The sequence below is a fragment of the Phoca vitulina genome, unplaced genomic scaffold, assembly GCF_004348235.1.
Source record: "Phoca vitulina isolate PV1807 unplaced genomic scaffold, GSC_HSeal_1.0 scaffold2, whole genome shotgun sequence".
Taxonomy (NCBI): Eukaryota; Metazoa; Chordata; class Mammalia; order Carnivora; family Phocidae; genus Phoca; species Phoca vitulina.
In genome coordinates this window covers 88,475,008-88,493,767 of record NW_022589705.1, presented here as the reverse complement: position 1 = coordinate 88,493,767, position 18,760 = coordinate 88,475,008, and positions in this window count along the sequence as shown.

Sequence of the window (18,760 nt, the reverse complement as noted above, 5' to 3'; positions counted from 1 at the left end):
TATTAATTCACTGTGTTGTTGATGCCCCAGGAACAGTCCTTTCTCCCGCCCAGGCTCTCAGCAACGTGGCTTTCCTGGGAGCTCATTCCAGGCCTGCTGGCGTCCCTGTGAGTGATCTCCTCCCTGGAGGGGTTTTGGAGAAATACTTCTAGAGCATGACCCTCTCCCCAGGCTGGATCACAATCACCCCAAATGCTTCCTAAAGCACACAGCTGGGCCCACCTCCAGAGTTTCAGACTCAGCAGGTCTCAAGGCCCCAGAATTTACCTTTCTAACAAGTTGCCAGGTGACACCGATGTTACTGGTCCAGGGAACTGGGAACACCACTGTTCCAGAATTTAGATGCTAGGTCCTTGACTCTGGCTGCATCTTAGAATCACCTACGGAGATTTTAAACTGCAAGGTCCAGGGTCCCCGCTCTGAGAAATTGATTTAATTGATCTGGGATGGGTCAGGTGATTTAAAAAGTTCTCTAGGTGATTCTAGTGTGTGGTCAAGAGCTGAGAACCACTGGCCTCAGCCAAGCTTGGGACAGAGTAAGTAAACAGAAGCTGCATTCTGCTAAATGTTCTGAGATAGGGGAGACAAAGATACACCCTGGGGCTTTGGGGGAGATCTTTGGGCTTGGCTTCCACTGAGGGGCCTGCCCAGACTCGGGGCCTAGGCAGCCCCCAACCTTCCTCTTGGAGCTACTGGGATGACTTCTCCTGGATCTGGCATAGCTAGGTAGTCTGTTCATTTCTCCACCCATATTCAATCAACATGTATTGGGTGACTACTAGGAGCACTGTTTAGACCCCGGAGCATACAGCTGTGGATGAAACAGACCCAGATCCCTGCCTTCAGGAAGCTCATGTCCCAGTTCATAGCACCGATGCTGCAAAGTGTGGTCCAAAAGTGCCTTGGCACCTGAGCATCTCTGTTCACACTCATGACTGGCAAAGTGATGGGACTTAAAGACTGGGCCAGGCAGTGGTGTCAGGGCTGGGCACAGGGGCAGTGGGGGAGGCTCCCAGCACACCCGCTGGGTAGATTCTCCAAAACCCGGCCAAGCAGGGCTGTGGGGGGGTGTCAAACTGTTTCCTGGGTTCCAACTCCTCTTGGCAGAGCTTGGTTCGGCTTCTAGACTGTAGGAGCCTTAGGGCCATCCAGTGCATCCCTCTGCATCCAGCAAAAATGGCAGCAGGTCTTCCCTGGGGCCTGTCCCTTGGTGGTGGGTCTGGGAGTTCCTTCTGTCTCATGTCTGCCCCCTTCTGTTCCTTCTTGGTTTTGTTTTCCTTTTTTCTCTACCCTCTGTTTCAGCCTCTTATTCTTGACCCCTTCTTTCTGCTGTTCTCTTTGCATTTCTTCTTCATTTGCCTGTCTCCATCCCTCCAGGCACAGTTAGACCCCTGACCCCCTTAGGACGTTGGGAAGCATCTGGCCTGATTGGACCTTTCCTCTCTGGCTCCATCCCTTTCCTCAATGAACATATTCTAAGCCTCAAACTCTAGGACCCTGGGCATCTTGACCTGTTTCCCTCCTTCTGCCAGTGGATGCAGAATCCCCTCCCTGGCCGGGGCGTGCAGAGCAGACGGCGGGCATCCTGACTTTACCCTTCTGCTCAGACCCAAAAGGCGGGATGGGGGGCGGGCTACTCAAGGGTCAGAGTCCCCATTGAGCAGGTACTGTCCGATCTTGGTTGAGTCAGGAAGCCCAGCCCTCCAGTCTGCTTAAGGCAGTGTTTCTGGCTCATTCTCTGATACATTAATTCAATGAACATTTATTGGCTGCTTACGATGTTTCAGGCGCTGAGATGGGCAGATAAATAAACCACAGTCCTTCCCCTAAGGACTCAAGTGAATAATGTTTAAAGTGCCATCCATCTACCTTTCTGTTCTTTTGTCATTCATTCATTCGCCTATCCATTCATTCATTCACTAACTACTGACCACCCAGTCTGGCACAGATGCAAGGGGGCATAGGAATGAACCTGAGATCGGCCTTGCCCTCCAAGTACCGCCCCCCAGCCCCCCAGTGGGAAAGACAGATAAGCAAATGGACAGTTAAAGGGCTCTGAGCTCTCACAGGATTCCAGGTCTGGGTGGCCAGACCTCTTCTTGAGCTGATTAGGTGGTGGGCCAGGTGGGCTGGGCAGGGACAAGAACTGCAGGCCTGGCTCCGGGACTGGGTGGGGCTGCCCTGACCCAGCTGCCCGGAGGGAGGGCAGAGTGGGGTTGGGAAAGGGCGTCTGTGGTCTTGATGAGCTACCAAGTCTCCCTGAGCTGGGAAAAGGTTAGGGGCTGCGGCCCAGACCCTACTCTAAAGCGTGCCCCTTAATACCTTGATGATGTCGTGCATAAGAATGCAAAGCGCCTGCCATGCGGATGGAGAAGAAATCCATTTCCCAGCTAGGAAATTATTGAATATTTAGGACCCGGAGCAGATCGTTTAGAGGGGGAAATGAATTTCTCTAGCTTCCTCTGGCTTAGATAAATCAGCCCAGATGCTCTTGTGCTTTCATTTACCCTCGTGGAACGGGTCTGGATGGATGTTTATACAGCATGAAAGTAATCGTTCTTCCAGAAGTGCTAACAACTGCTTCCAAAGCCATCAGCTCCCTCTTAATGCTGGTGCGGTGGACCCCACTGGTCAGCCCCTGCATGTGCACATCCCTGGGGCCTGGAGCCCAGGAAGGGAAGGGGCGAGGCTGGCTATCCATCTTCCCTCCTGATCCTTCGGGTCTTGCTGGCGTGATGGGGCATTGAGCAAGATCCAAGTCTCAGCCAATAACAACGGGAGACCCAACCAAGTGCCCACAGTGGAGCCAAGGGTCTGAGCTGTGAGGCAGGAAGATTAAGGGCTGTAAGATTTAGGTTAGACTTAAGGAAGGACTTACCTTGACAGAGAGTGATTGTGGTATTGCTCTCCCTAGGTGATTGGTCAGAGCAGAGGAGACTCTCATCTATGGGGAAAAGAAGCAGAGGATGGACTGAATGGCCTCTGAATCCTGGAAGACCCAGTTTTCTGTGATGTCCAAATTACCAGCCTGTAAACGTGTTAGAGACTCCTGCCTGCACTGGACATTAACTTCTCCTTCAGTTATGTTTTTCTGGACCAGGGCAAATTTTTTTGGGAAGGGGTAAAATGGTAAATATCTTTTTTTCTGTAGGCCATACAATTTCTGTCACAACTACTCAACTGTAAGGTTGTAGGGCTAAAGCGGCCACAGACAATACATAAATGAATGGGTGTCATTGTGTTCCAATAAAACTTTATTTATAAAAACAGGTGGTGGGCCGGATTTGGCCCCCCTGCCATAGTTTACTGACTCCTCTCTAGACCACTCAGTTGTCAAACAGAGGGGTTAATGGTTCTTGTCTGTTTTTAAAACAGCTCTATTCTCATTTTCCTGATCCGGAAAGTAATGTTTACTTCTAGTGAAAACTTATATATAATATATTAGAGGGTGAAGGTCATTGGTAACCCTCTTCCTTCTCAAAAAAACCGCTGTTCACAGTTTGGTGTCTGTATATATTTTTATACTTAACGTTGTATTCTTTTTAAAGGTCATCTTGTGCAGACCATATTTACCGAGTTTGTTATATTTTGAGTCCCACATTGACTCGTGTTGACAAGAAAACTGGAGATGGCCACTGGCAGATGAGCCCAGAGAGATAGGAAATGGACCATGTGGACTTTTTCTTTCTGGGAATGTTTCCTCCTGGGAACAGCGGGGTATTTTTGGTGATGCCAGGCTGAGGGGGGGAAGGGCTGGTGGGTGGAGGGGATCGGGGAAGGGAGCCAGGCCAGCTCCATCTGGCCAGTGGGAGGCCTGAAGTCGCTCGGGAGAACTTGCTGAGCCCAGTGGTGCTGTGGGGACCTTACACACCCCTGATGGTGGGCCATACAGGATTCAGCTTCTTTGGCTGCTCCAAGGGATTCTCCCAGATGGGGACACTGGGACATGGGTTGATCTGCCCACTTCTGGAGAAGCAGGAATGTCCTTTCCAGAAAAACCTTTGAATATAGGAGAAAGACCCCTTATCCTCCCCCACCCTACACCTTAAGCAAAAATACATTTAAAAATGGAAAAAAAAAAAGAGAGTACAAGGAGGGAGAAAGAAGTCCGGTTTTGAAAAAGGGCTGCCATGGTCCCCCAAGGCTCCTGTGCCCCCTGGGGCTGGGGGGACAGGGAACCCGACTCCCCTTGTGGAGCCTAATGCCATCTGTGCTCTGAAACTGGAGCCTAGATCCCCAAACACTGGCTTTCTTCAGCCTTAGTTCCACGGAGGAGAAAATGTCCTTTCCCTACAGTGACAGGATGGAGAAGAAAGGTGAGAACAAAAGTGCCACCGGACAAGCTGTCACCCCCACTTTGCAGTCAGGGGGCCACTGCCCCCACCAAGGCTGGACTCGTGCCCACGGATCCCCGTGGCTACCAACACACACCCTGGCCCTCACTCACTCATTCCCAGTCCCTGGCATCCCGGGATCACACTCAGGTCTGATCCGGGCGTGGGGAAGGGTCCGGGGTGCCACAGTTCTCTGTGAGAGGCAGAGCAGCCTGGTGGTGACAAGAACAGGTTTGGGGATCATTCAGGTCTGGGTTCAAGTCACAGCCTTGTCACTTCCTCACCATAGGCAACTTTTGTCTCTTTGAACCTCAGTTTTCTCATCTGTAAAATGGGTATAATATTAACACCCTAAAGATCACATGAGATGATCCTCGTAAAGTGCCTGCCCCAGAGAAAGCTGTGAGTCTCGTCTTTTAGTCCTTTGATAAAATGTAATTAGGGACACTGGCAGAATCTTGCACTAAATTTTGGGCTGATAGGTCTGGAGAAAACTCCGACTATGAACAGTTCTTTTTTTATTTTTATTTTTTTTCCTCCGGAATCTTAAGATTCTCAATGAGTAAGTCAGATGGCAAACTCCCTGGACAAGAGAGCTGACTGGCTTGTTCTTGGCTGTCTCTCCACTGCCCATCAGGGCCCGGCGCCCAGGAGATGCTCATAAGCAGTGGCAGGAAGAGAAGAAAGAAGGTATCGAAGGTGCCCAAGGAAGGGCTTTCTTTGCGGAGAGTGTAAGGCAGAAACGCTGAGTGGTGACCTCAAGCCCCCGCCTCCCCTCTGGCCTCTTCTTGCCTCTCTTTCCCCGGTAGCCTGAGAGTGGATGGCCAGGTTTTCTGTATCACCGAGTTACGCCACAGATTAATTTCTGGTCGGCTGGATCCGATTTGGTCCTCAAGTTAAAAAAAGTAAAAAAAAAGAGGAGGTGTAATTAAAAACCAATGACAACAACGGAGCACAAGTTCAGCTATCGCGCCTGATTTTCCACAGAAGCTGGTGATGGAGAAACCAGAGCAGCCCCGCCTGGTTCTGGAAGCTGGGCCAGCGGCCCTCCCAGAGTGTGTGCAGTCCCAGAAAGGACAGTGAAGCTGGACACTTCCCCCCACCCCTTGGCATCCCCACCTCTGGGACGGGTTGGCTGTCCTTGCAGCCGACCCTTGTCCCTCTGCGTCCTGTGGTGCCGAATCTCTGGTCAGCTCCCTGCAGCCTTACCCCACACTCCTTTCTCTATGACCCAGCGCAGCCCCTCCCTCCTCCTCCCCTCCCCCGCAGCAAGGCTTCCCACCTGCCCGTCCCATCCCTCGGAGAGCACAGGGCCGGGAGTGTGGATCGGGCGTGGGCGCCAGCCCCTCATGCACCTGCCACGTGCCCACTTCACCTCTTGCTCACGAAGCTGGGAAGTAGGTGTTGTTATGCCCTCAGTGTTATAGGTGGAGAAACTAAGGCTTGGAGATGCGAGGTGCCTTGTCCAAGGAGGACAGCCAGGAAGGGGTTAACTGTGGCAGTTGGGAACTCAAAAACAGGGGATTTCCAGGAGGCCCCCCGCCCCGGCAGGCCTTGCACCAGAGCTGACTGGCTGGTTGAGGGGAATGGATGGATGGATGGACGGATAGACGGGCAGACAGACGAATGGATAGAAAGCCATATTCAGAGACATAGAGAAAAACAACAAAGAGAGGCTGCTTAGGAGGCCCCTTGGTCCTCAGTTTGATGGGTGACCAGTGAGCAGGCCTCTCTGGCCCGGTCACTAGCTTGCTGTGTGACCTCAGTGATCCATTTAACCTCTCTGAGCACAGCGGTGCCAGCTATGAACTGAGGGTGAGAATGCCACAGCCCCCAAATCCCCGCGTGGCTCCGGGGGTCTCTGCTTTGCCGCGTCTCTCTTTTTTTTTTTAAATTTTATTATGTTATGTTAGTCACCATACAATACATCATTAGTTTTTGATGTGGTGATCCACGATCCATTGTTTTCGTATAACACCCAGTGCTCCATGCAGTACGTGCCCTCCTTAATACCCATCACCCGGCTAACCCATCCCTTCTCCCCCCTCCGCTCTAAAACCCTGTTTGTTTCTCAGAGTCCATAGTCTCTCATGGTTCATCTCTCCCTCCAATTCCCCCCGCATTTTCCCTTCCTTCTCCTAATGTCCTCCACGCTATTCCTTACGTTCCACAAATAAGTGAAACCATATGATAATTGACTTTCTCTGCTTGACTTATTTCACTTAGCATAATCTCCTCCAGTCCCATCCATGTTGATGTAAAAGTTGGGTATTCATCCTTTCTGATGGCAGACTAATATTCCATTGTATATATGGACCACATCTTCTTTATCCATTCGTCTGTTGAAGGGCATCTCATCTCTTTCCACAGTTTGGCTATTGCAGACATTGCTGCTATGAACATTGGGGTGCATATGGCCCTTCTTTTCACTACATCTGTGTCTTTGGGGTAAATACCCAGTAGTGCAATTGCTGGGTCATAGGGTAGCTCTATTTTTAAATTTTTGAGGCACCTCCACACTGTTTACCAAAGTGGCTGTACCAACTTGCATTCCCACCAACAGTGTAAGAGGGTTCCCCTTTCTCCACAACATCTCCAACATTTGTTGTTTCTTTCCCTGTCCATTTTTGCCATTCTAACTGGTGTAAGGTGGTATCTCAGTGTGGTTTTGATTTGAATTTCCCTGATGGCTAATGATGACGAACATTTTTTCATGTGTCTGTTAGCCATTTGTATGTCTTCTTCAGAGAAGTGTCTTTTCGTATCTTCTGCCCACTTTTTGACCACGTCTCTTGACCCCGCCGTTGTAAGATCCACGCTCACACTGGAGAGCAGAGGTGGTTGTGTGCAGTGGCGGTGGACGAAATTTTAATTCCGACTTGCTGAAATTCTCCGTGAGCAGCAATTACAAGCCGGCAGCTGAGAGTTATAGACACTTTTGTTCATGCCCATAAATATTATTTTTTCCTTAATTAGCAGCCAGCATTTGAAAATCGGGCGATTTTTCAATTTCCCCAGCCTAGCAGGGAAGAGTCGAGTTTTGCACTGAGCCCGAGGGGGTTCAAATCCCAGCGCTGAGTTTTTCTAGCTGCGAGCCTTTGGGGGTAAATTTCCTGAAACTCTGTACTTCAGTTTCCTTACCTGTAAAATGGGGATGGTAACAGTACCTACCTCATGGGGTCTTTATGAAGAGGAAAGAAGCTAACACGTGTCGAGATTTAGAATCGTGCCAGGAGCACCACGAGGGCTGTGTAAGTGTTGGCTTTTGCTACGATTATATTTTTCTCCGTGTATATCAGTGCGCTCAGGCCGCCGTAACGAAACACCCCTTGTTTTCTCTCAGTTCTGGAGGCTGGAAGTCCAAGGTCAAGGTGCCTTCAGGGTTGATTTCTCCTAAGCTCCGTCTCCCGATGTTGTCATGCGGCCTTTCCTGTGTGCACGCTCATTCCTGCCATCTCGGCCCCTTCTCACAAGCACACCCATCCTACAGGATTAGAGCCCCAGATATATGACCTCATTTAACCTTAATTACCTCCTTAAAGCCCTGTCTCCAGTACAGTCACATGGGGGTTAGGGCTTCAGCATGTGAAAGGGGGTGCGGGGGGGACACCAGATTTTCAGTTGTAAAATGAGGCGAACCAGGATGAGCTGGGCACCCAAGTCCCAATGACAGCTGCTTACTCCAGTGATTTTCTCTGTGTAGCCCCTGAGTTTTGACCCTGCCTTGGAGGGACACCGGGACCCAGGAAGGCTGGTAGGAGGTGTGCAGCGGTGGCCCCAGGAGAGCTTCTTGGCCGAGGGAGGGAGAGAATGTGACATTGGGGACTCCGGGAGAGCCCGGATCCTCCAGGGTTAAACTTACCTTGCGGAAGAACATCCGCAAACACCAAGGGAGGGAACCAGCAAAAGCATTATCATGATTAATGTTATTTCAAAGACTTAATTTTTCCCCCTCTTTCTGAACTGTTTGTGTGCTGTTGTGCCGAATGCTCTCTCTTGATTCTGAGTGTCCTTCCTCTGGAGTAATTTGGAACAAGGTCAATGTTCACCAGGCAGGCTTCCTCGCCTCTGATATACCCGCTGACAGCCCTGCGAGGCTGGGGGGCTGTGAGCAGCAGGAGGCCGACTGATGGAGGAGGGATGGACCAGGCTTGATGGAGGAGGCGATGGGACCAGGCTTTCAGGCTGTAACCTCACCTCACCTAGGGGCAGACAGAATCTCCAGCCCAAGGGGCAGGAGTGGGAAGGGTCTGGGTGAGGACCAAGACCTTTATTCTGGCTCTGTTCCTGTTGGCTGGAAAACATCCTATTTCCCCATTTTCTCACATGCAAAGTGGGGCCAAGGATGGGGCTTCCCCTTCTGGATGGTCGTGCTAGCTCTTGGTTCTGAGAAGTTTCCACTCTTCTCCGACTCAACTGTGCATGCCCATCCCCTGAGCCAGGGGCGGGGGACAGACTCTGAAGTTCTAGCTAGCATGCATGTGGTGCCCATGCTGCTGGACCAGGGAAATGTAAGCTCTTAGCTCCGTAGGAAGTGCTCCAGATATGCATCAGCAGTCATCATCACTCCCACGACCACTGTCATCATTTCATCCTCCTTATCTTTATCCGTGGCCCCACCACCGTCTTTGTTATCATCCGTGTCCTCACCTGCATCTTGCTTGGCACCATCGTTAGGGCTTGTCTGTGCGACCCCCTTCCTCCCATTTTCCAGAAGAGGCAACCGAGACCCAGAGGTTGTTTAAGACTGGGGCTGAGGGCTGCTACTTTGACATAGACGAGAGCCTGGTGGTTGGAAATCAGGAGACAGATGCTGGTTCTGCTCTATACTTTGCTAATGAAGCCTTGAACTTTCCAAATGGACGAGCCCTTAAAGATCATCTAGTCTGACTTCTAACACCTCTAAACTTTGGGGAACCGTTAACGCCAGAGGGAGGAGAAGCTGCAGAGTGAAGGGTGTAGATGTTGGAGTTGGACAGTCCTGCCTCCAAATACCCACTCCCTCACTCGCTGGTTGTGTGACCTCGGGGAAATCACTTCATCTGAATCTCAGTTTCTTATGGGCTTGAGAGCCAGTTTCCACGATGGCCACCAATGATCCCCACCTCCTGGTGTTTACGCGCTTCGTTGGTCTCCCCTCACCCTGTACCGGGCTCGGACTGTGTGACCAACAGAATATGGCAGAAGGCATGGCGTCCACTCGCGAGGCTAGGAGGTTATAAAGCATGCTGCAGTTCCTGTCTTGGGTCCTCTCTGTCTCTTCCTCTCTCCCCCTCTCTTTGATGACCAGCTCTGGGGGAAGCCAGTTGCCATGCTGAGACCACTCAGGCAGCCCATGGAGAGGCCCGGGTGGTGAGGAACGGAGGCCTCCCAGCAGCCGTGTGGACGAGCTTGGAAGCAGATGCTCCAGCTGCAGTTGGGCCTTATGATGGCACAGCAGCCCTGCCCACCGTCCTGCCGTGCCCTCCCGGGAGACCCAGAGCCATCTGGCTAAGCCGCTCCAGGGGTCCTGAGCGTCTGACACTGCATGAGATGACAAGCCTTTCTTGTTTCAAGCTGCTAAGTTTTGGGGTAATTTGGCACCCACTAGTGGATAAATAACATATAGGGATGACAAGATCTCTCTTGTCGGTTTGCTGTGAGGATGAATTCAGGTCAGCAGAACACATAGTACATGACGCGGGCTGAAGGCCGCATGAAATGTGACAAAACATCTAAATAACGATATCGATGACAACTCCCGGGGTCACGTAGCAAGGGCGTGACAGGGTTGATGATCCTGTGGTTCCCAGCGGCCCAGTCGTAGCCATTTGTGCCCCCTGAGCCTTACTGACCTTGGTGGGCACTGAAGGCTTTGCCAGAAAGGAAACAGCAGGGGCGGGGGGGGGAGGGGCAGGAAATGTGATGGTGGTGGTGACGGTCGCTGGGCTTCTGGGAGAGGGAGCAGCCACGGCATGCAGGGGGTGGTGTGGGGCTGAGGCACAGGATCAGCGTGTGTGTGAGTGCGCGTGTGTCTGTGCATGTGCACACATGTGTATGCACATGTACATGTGTATGCGTGTATGTGTCTGTGAATATGCACACGCCGTGCACGTGTGGGGGTGTGCAATACACGCGTGCGTGCACATAGGGGTGCACCCATGGGTGTGTGCGTGCGCACACGTGTGCATGTGCGTTTGTGTGCACGTGTGTGTATGTGCACGTGCATGTGTGTATAGGGGGTGTGTATGTGTGTGTAGGTCACCTCTGTAGCCCCTTCAGCCCAAGACTGGCTGATTCTCTGATTTGCTGCTTGTTTCTGGGCTCGCTGTCTGAGGAAGGCTCAGAAAAACCATGGCAACAAAGGGCTAGTTAATGAGCAGGGCTGGAGGAGGCCAGGAACAGGGGCATCTCTGAGGCCACAGAAAGAGAAGGTCAGGGGGAAAGTCCACTGCGGTCTGTTTCCCTGGCCATGGCCCTGTGGGGCTTCTTCGGTGGAAAGGTATCAGAGAGGGTCTGGCTGGGAGAGAAGCCCCCCCGAGCCCCAGCCCCCATATGCCAGGAAGCAGGGGTTCTCCGTGCCCACCACACAGCTCCTTCGGGGTCATCTGCTCCGAGGGCCTGGACTGTAGGTGCTACTACACAGCTCCTGGGGGGCTCTCCATGGGCCCTCCACCAGCTCCAGGGAGGCTCTGACCTGAACCGTGGAGACTTTCCAGATACACTCATTGTAGAGACAAGAGAAATGGAGATGCAGAGCGTTTAAGGGACCTGCCTCGGGTCACCAGCAGGCTGTGACAGGGCAGGAATCCGGCGCTCCTTGCTGATCACTCTGTCCCAGGGTGGGGCCTATGGCGAGTGACCTGGGACACGCTGGTCTAGAGGGGTCCTGTGCGTGTGGGCCCCTTTGGCTGGCAGATCGTCTGCCAGGAGAGCCGCCCACCCCTTTCCCCTGCATGGGCCAAATGGGCAGGCCTTCACCCCTCGTGTTCCCCACCCTTGCCTTTACCACAGGGAATAACTGGGGCAGAAAATCTGGGGGAGCACAAAATCCGCCAAGTTTGAGCCTGGCACCAGCCGGGCACCCGGCTGCCAAGCAGGTTGGAAATAGAATGGGTAAAAGGGGGCCTCTGGTGGGGGGCGAACCACTGGAGCAGCTTGGCAACTGCCTCTCCTGGCTCCTGCCAGACCTTCTATCCTACCAGGTTCCGCCTGCCATGTGCCAGGAACATCTGGAAGAGAATTTTCTGGCAGGTTCTGGAGTGCAGAAATGGGTTACGGGGGGTCTCGGTCACATATTCACTCACAAGTGCCTACTCAGGTAGGGGGAGCAGTGCGTGTCCTGAGTGCCTGGTAGTGCAAGGCACTGAGTGAAGCCTGACCCCCATCGCCACCCCTCCCCTTGCTCCTGTGATTTCAGAGCCCCATTTCACAGGTAAAAAGACTGAGGCCTAGGAAGTGGCAGAGCCAAGATTTGAATCCAGGTCTGTCCGGCTCCCAGGCTTGCTCTTTCCATCTCTGAGCATCTGTCTGAGTGCCCTCCACACCCACTGTGTCCAGGGATCGGTCTGGATATCGAGATACAGAGATAAATGAGCTACGGGTCTTGTCCTCAAAGCACATGTAGTTTCGCGGATGAATTAGCTATTGCTACTATGTTAGTGCTGCATAGCAAATAGCACCCCCAAATCTCAGTGGCTCACAGGCAATTACTCCTCTTGCTCACCTGGCTGGGGCGGCTGGGGGGCTCGGCTGCAGGCTGCAGGTCGGGCTACGCTTGTCTCTTGCGCTTCTCGCACCAGCGGCTACTCAGGGCCCGCTTCCATGGCTGGGCAGAAACATGCAATGTCCCCTAAGGCTGCATTTTGGAACTGGTGCGCTATCCCGCTGCTCAAGAGGCCGAGCCCCACGCTGGTGGGAGGCACTGCGGTCACATGACAAAGGCAAGGCTGGCTGTCTGACGGGGAGGCAAGAAGAATAGGGTACAATAATCCAATTGTCCGCAGCAGGGAAGACAGACAGCGATGATAATACTGTGGTGCATTTCATCAAATCCAAGAACCCATCAACTGTAAGACACACCGTTAATTTAGCGTGTCGCTAAGACAGAAAAGCACCTGCCAACTAAAGTACGGCACGACGCTTTCTCAGCTCATTATATTTTTTATTTCATTCTTACTGAAAGCTATTTGATACTTCCTAAAACATGGGAGTGACAAGAGTACCAACAGTTTTGACCGGGTTTGCTCTCACACGGGCGCTGATATCTGTGTCATGACTGGCACGGTCCAAGGAGATGGGGAAATGTCATTGGTATATTCTGGTTTCAGAGACATTAACATGTGGAAACATGTTTTGCTTTTTAGAATTGATGACATCTGTTGTTTACTCACGGTGAGCACTTGCTCTGGGATGGACGCTGGGCTAAACGTTCTCTGTGGGTCAACTCACTTGCACCTCCTGACAATAAGGGGAAAATGTGGTTCTCCCCATTTCAGAGATGGGTAGAGCAAGGCTCAGGGTGATGCGCTGTCTTGCCAGAGACCCAGGGTCAGCAAGTGGCAGAGTTGGGAGATTTGAACCCAGGACAGTCTGACTCCAGAGACAAAGTGGTTAAGAGTGCAGACACTGAGACGAACTGTATCTCAGTTTCCTCATCTGTAAAATGGGGATGATAGAAGGAACTACTGCATAGCTTGTTTTGAACGTGAGAGTATCGAAAACACGGTCAGGCACAGAACACTCGAGACATGCTGGTCACTCTGGGAGTATTTTTTGCCTCTCTGAAGCTCACATCAGTATAATAGAAGCTGCTCCTTTGCTCAGAGCAGGGAGTGACGGGAACCCGGAAAAGCAGGCCAGTACTGTAGTCTCCCCTGACCCAGGGGCGATCCGTTCCCAGACCCCCAGTGGATAGTACCAAACTATCTCATACATACCTACGATAAAGTTTATAAATGAGGCACAGTAAGAGGTTCACAACAACTAATAATAAATAGAACAATTATAGCAATATACTGTACTAAAAGTTATGTGAACGCGGTCTTTCTCTTTCTCTCAGAATACTTGATTATACTGTAGTCATCCTTCCTCTTTGGTGACATGAGGTGAGAAAACACCCGTGTGATGAGAGGAGGCGAGGTGCGTGACAGGGGCACCGTGATGGAGCCTTAGGCTACTACTAGCCTTCTGACCGTACGTCAGAAGGAAGGGCACCTGCTTCTGGACTGGGCCTGACTGTGGGTCACCGAAGCCACCAGAAGTGAGATTGCAGATTGGGGGGGAGCCACTGCAGCTTGGTGATTTGGGGATACTGTCAAGTTGTTTGATGTGAGGAAAGCAAAGAGCGCATGTGTGATTCACTCCTGTATTTATTTACTCAAACGTATTTGTTTACCTACTGTGTGGAGGTAGTACACAGAGACTGGATTTGAAACCAAACCTTTGGGGGCTAATTTATTTTTTAAGATTTTATTTATTTATTTGACAGAGAGAGACACAGCGAGAGAGGGAACACAAGCAGGGGGTGTGGGAGAGGGAGAAGCAGGCTTCCCGCAGAGCAGGGAGCCTGATGGGGGCCTCGATCCCAGGACCCTGGGATCAAGACCTGAGCCAAAGGCAGACGCTTAACGACTGAGCCACCCAGGCGCCTCTTGGGGCTAATTTTTAAGAACTGAGTTCTAATTGATCTGCCGGGAGATGCACAGATCTTAAATGTTCAGTGTGAAGGGTTTTCACAAATGTCTACACCAGTGTTACCACTGTCCCACTCATAACGGAGAATGTGTCCCTTACCCCCCAGAAGGTTGTGCCTCTTTCTAGGAAAACGCCTCCCTCACCACCCTGTTTTTAAATTTCTGTCATTGTAAACCGGTTTGCCTGTTTTTGAACTCCATGTGAGTGGGAACTTACAGAATGTGCTGGTTTTGAGTCTGGCTTCTTTCACTCAACCTAATTATCTATCATTTTAATCCATGTATCAGTATAGGCCCTTCTTTTTCATTGCTGAGTAATATTCCACTTGGTGCTGCTTATCCCCGATCGCCTTGGCCGCTCCAGACCCATCCTTCCTGCCTGCTGGGTGGAAATGGAGCTGGGCCCTTTAAATTTCTGACGGGCCGGCTCAGCCGGGTCCGTAGAGGGCGCTGGGGAGCCCATGCGGCTCGCAGGGCCCTGCTTCCTGATCCGAGGCCCCCAGGCTCCTGCAGCTCCTGTAGCCTGTCCAGCGCCTGGCTCTGGCCTTGCACAGGGGTCCGCAGCTCCCCCGGCACCACTTTGGAGGCAGTTTCCACGTGAGGTGTCTCACCAGAGGCGGCTTTTGCAGTTTCCCCCAGGGCAGATTTCTGGTAAGTCCCCCAGGGTGGATTTCTAGCAAGTTCCACTGGTGTGGCACCAAGCCAAGCGTTTGCCATGTGGTGGGCCACAGGCATGTCTGGTTCAACAAAGTCTGGAGGGCGGCCCTGTGGGGGAGGGGGTGTGCTTTGGGGGCCGCTTCCTCAGCTCAGGGGCTTTTCTTGGGGAGTTTTTTTCAGCCTTGGGGGGGACTCTTCATTGGGGGGCCTTATCTCAGCCCCAGGTGGGAGTTTCTCCTTGGGAGGAGGCTCTCTCAGCCTCATGGTGGGGGTCTCTTTTTGGGGGGGGCTCTAAATCAGCCCTAGGGTTCTCTTCTTTGAGGTTCTATATCAGTCCTGGGTGGGGGTGGGGGCTCTTCCTCAGCTCTGGGGGAAGCTCCTCTTTGCGGGGGTATTTAAGCCTGGTGGGGGTTTCTTTTTAGGGGGCTTTATGCTCAATATCAGCTCAGAGTGGGGGCTCTTCCTTGTGGGCTCTACCTCAGCCTGATGTGGGGGTGCATCTCTTCCTGGGAGGCTCGACTTTGGGGGTCTATCTCCGCCCCTGAATGGGGGCGCTCTTTCTTGGGGGCTCTACCTCAGCCTTAGGGGACTCTTTCTTGGGGAATTTGTTTCATCTCTGTGTGTGTGTGGGGGGGGACTCATCCTTGAGGGTCTTACCAAAGCCCCTCAAGGGGGCTGTTCTTGGGGGGGTGGCATTCTTAGGGGCTCTATCTTAGCCCTGGGTGGGATGTCTTCCTTAGGGGCTCTGTCTCAGCTCTGTGGGTTGTGGCTGCTCTTTCAGCTGCTATTCTTACATTAATTATAGTTCTCTTTATTCTTTATTAGCCAATGCCACATTCATTCAATCCCCTATTAGAAGTTAATAATTCTTCCTGTGGAACTTTCCCTGTTGGAATTACTGTGTGGTTTCTTTTTCTTGATTAGACCCAAACCAATACAGACTTGGTGTCGTAGTGATAGCAGGAGATGGGTCTGCAGAGATGAGATTTGCAGACTGGTTTTCTCGTGGGCTGGAACGTGGTGCTGAGCTCCTTGCTGATAGGAGACGGGGTGCTGGTCACCCAAAGCATGCGGTGGCCCTGCGATTAACCAAGCTTCCCCCGGGGTTGATTGAGATGAAGTGCCACCAAGACACGTCCCTTGGGAGCCAGAGTGATGCTGCCCCGACCATTAATGGCAGTGGTGATGACTCTAAGGATGGTAGGGGGTGTGATGGATTCTTTTGAGGGCTCTAGAACTTACAGAGAGGAGATGACAAGCGTAGGTCCATTGGCTCAGCTCAAGTCACGGTCCGAGGACCAGAAAGCTGTCATGACAGCCTTTACGGGAGCTTTTTTTTTTTTTTTTAACAGCAGCAGGGCTGGTATTTGCTGGAAATCAAACATAAAATTTAATTGTGTTGGTTGCCAAATTACAACCACAATGGAATTCACCATCTTGACAGATTTCTCCGGTGAAAATTAGGGCATTGATTGGGAAAGAAAGGGGCCCTGAAACATGGAAGGGGGACATCTGTTGGCCCCCAATGAAATTGGTGATCTTAAACCCCACGTGGCTCCAAGCGCCCCTTATTGCTGGTGGTGGCCTTCCTGCCCATGTCTGAGGAGGCTATTTCTCCTCTGTTTTAAAAACCCTGTGATTACCTCAGTGGGGGCAGATATCTTGAGAGGGGATGCTCATTCTCCTGGAGACTTACCAAAACTACCCCTAGTTTGTCACTAGCCTCTACTAAGGGTGAAATCTCAGCAGTGACTCACTAGGACATGAGAGGAAGAACCCCCAAAATTGCAAGGTTTGCTAATACATATCAGCAGAATTCTGGGGACCACGTGTAGGAGTAGATTTTGGGGATTTTATCTTTTTTTAAAAAAGGTTTTACTTATTTATTTGAGAGAGAGTGCAAGAGCTCATGTGTGCACATGCGTGAGTTGGGGGGGAGCGGCAGAGGGAGAGGGAGAAGCAGACTCCCTGCTGAGCAGGGAGCCTGATGCAGGACTTGATCTCAGGACCTGGGATCATGACCTGAGACGAAGGCAGATGCTTAACTGACTGAGCCACCCAGGCACCCAGATCTTAAGGATTTTAGACCAAAGAGGGCAGGATATCACACTAGGTTGGGCAGAATTCATTGTCATGGATGCACTTCCTGGAGATTCTGGATTTGGTTGTTAGCATGTGCTGTTGATGGTGGCCCTAACAGCTTACTTGGTTGATTGACTGACATCTGGGCCCAATAGTAGCCTAAGGTTAATGAAGTGGCATCATGATGTGGAAGAGGGAGTCCAAAGGCATGGGGAGACAGGAACGCTGGGCTGGATGTATTACGTGTGATCTGCGCCACCCCCCTGCCAACTATGTTTCATAAGAAGCAGCAGAGGACAGAGGCATCGAGAGATACATGACTGAGGGGAGCATCCTTGAAATGCTCCATGGTTTTGTAGGCTGGGTGTGACTTTAGAGGCTGCCTCCACTGAGACCAGCTCCCTGAGCGTCCTGGAGTAGCAGAGACCAAGGGGCAGCACATCACCGGTGAGGACAAGGTGGGCATATCCACTGCCAAGCAGCAGGGCTGTACGGGCAATCAGAACGCCTTGGGCCATAGGGATCTTTGCTGGGGGCTGGTGGATCACAGTGTCCCTGGGAATGAAATAAATTGCAGCCTACGAGAGTACTACTTGATATATATGACATAAAAAGCTCTGGGTCTGGTAGCCAAAACCTGACGTGCATTGCCATGACAGAGAGTCTCTGCCTCTCCTCCAGTTTCCATACCTGTCAATTCACAATCCTAGAAAGCCCTTCCCCTTGAGGAGGAAGTCTTATCATTGCTGCAAGTACTTACTGTAAATATCCCTCCAGACCTCCCAAGAGGGTCCTGGGCCATTTATCAGAGTGACATGGACTGCGGAAAAGGAAATAGGCAGGCGGGTCAGGGATCAACACTGATTCCTGGGGACCCACAATGCCACTCTGGCCCCGAAGTCAAAGTGGGAGCTTATGGCGGTTAGGCGATAGAAAGTGCAGCCTGATGCACGGGGGTCCCCTTGGCCCATGGACCTACCCCCAGGTCATCTCCCCCAGTTCCTGAATGAGTAATTACAAGACCTAAACATACTTAGCCATGAATCATTCTCTACCCTTTCCGTTTATTTATTTATTTATTTTAAAGATTTTATTTATTTGAGAGAGAGCAAGAGCGAGAGATAGAGCATGAGCAGGGGAGAGAGGGAGAAGCAGACTCTCTGCTGAGCAGGGAGCCCGATGCGGGGCTGGACCCCAGGACCCTGGGATCATGACCTGAGCCGAAGGCAGACGCTTAACTGACAGAGCCACCCAAACGCCCCTCCATTTTTATTTTACACGCAAGTTTTGGGAAGTGAACTTTATAATTTTGTCTGTAGGTGACAGAATATCCTGTGGAACTGTGACCGAGTTTGAGGAGTAATAAATACGGTCCGCGGTGACTTCCGGGGCTGTTAGTTTCGTTTTATGGAAAGGATAAGAGATAGCTGTGTCTTCTTGGGTAGAAACACGGAGTCGTGTTTGCAGGAGTTCGGTTGCGTGAGGAGGGCTCCTATGGAAGCTGAGGAGTCAGAGGGCTGGGGTGTGCGGCTTATCCCCGATCGCCTTGGCCGCCCCAGCCCCGTCCTTCCTGCCTGCTGGGGCCAAATGGAGCTGGGCCCTTTAAGTTCCGTGCGGCCGCTCAGCCGGGTCAGTAGAGGGCGCTGGGGAGCCCATGCGGCGCGCACGGCCCTGCTTCCTGATCCGAGGCTCCCCGGCCCCCGCAGCTCCCCCCGCAGGAGGAGGCAGTTCTGACGTGCGGTGTCTCACCACAGGCGGCTTTTGCGGTATCCCTCAGGGCAGATTTCTGGTAAGTTCCCCGCGTGGATTTCTAGCAAGTTCCCCGGGTGGATTTCTAGCAAGTTCCACCGGTGTGGCACCAAGCCAAGCGTTTGCTTGGTGGGCCACAGGCATGTCTGGTTCAACAAAGTCTGGATGGCGGCCCTCGGGGTGTGTGTGTGTGTGTGTGTGTGTGTGTGTACTTCCTGGGGGGTTCTAGCTAAGCCTTGGGGTGTGTGTGTGTGTGTGTGTGTG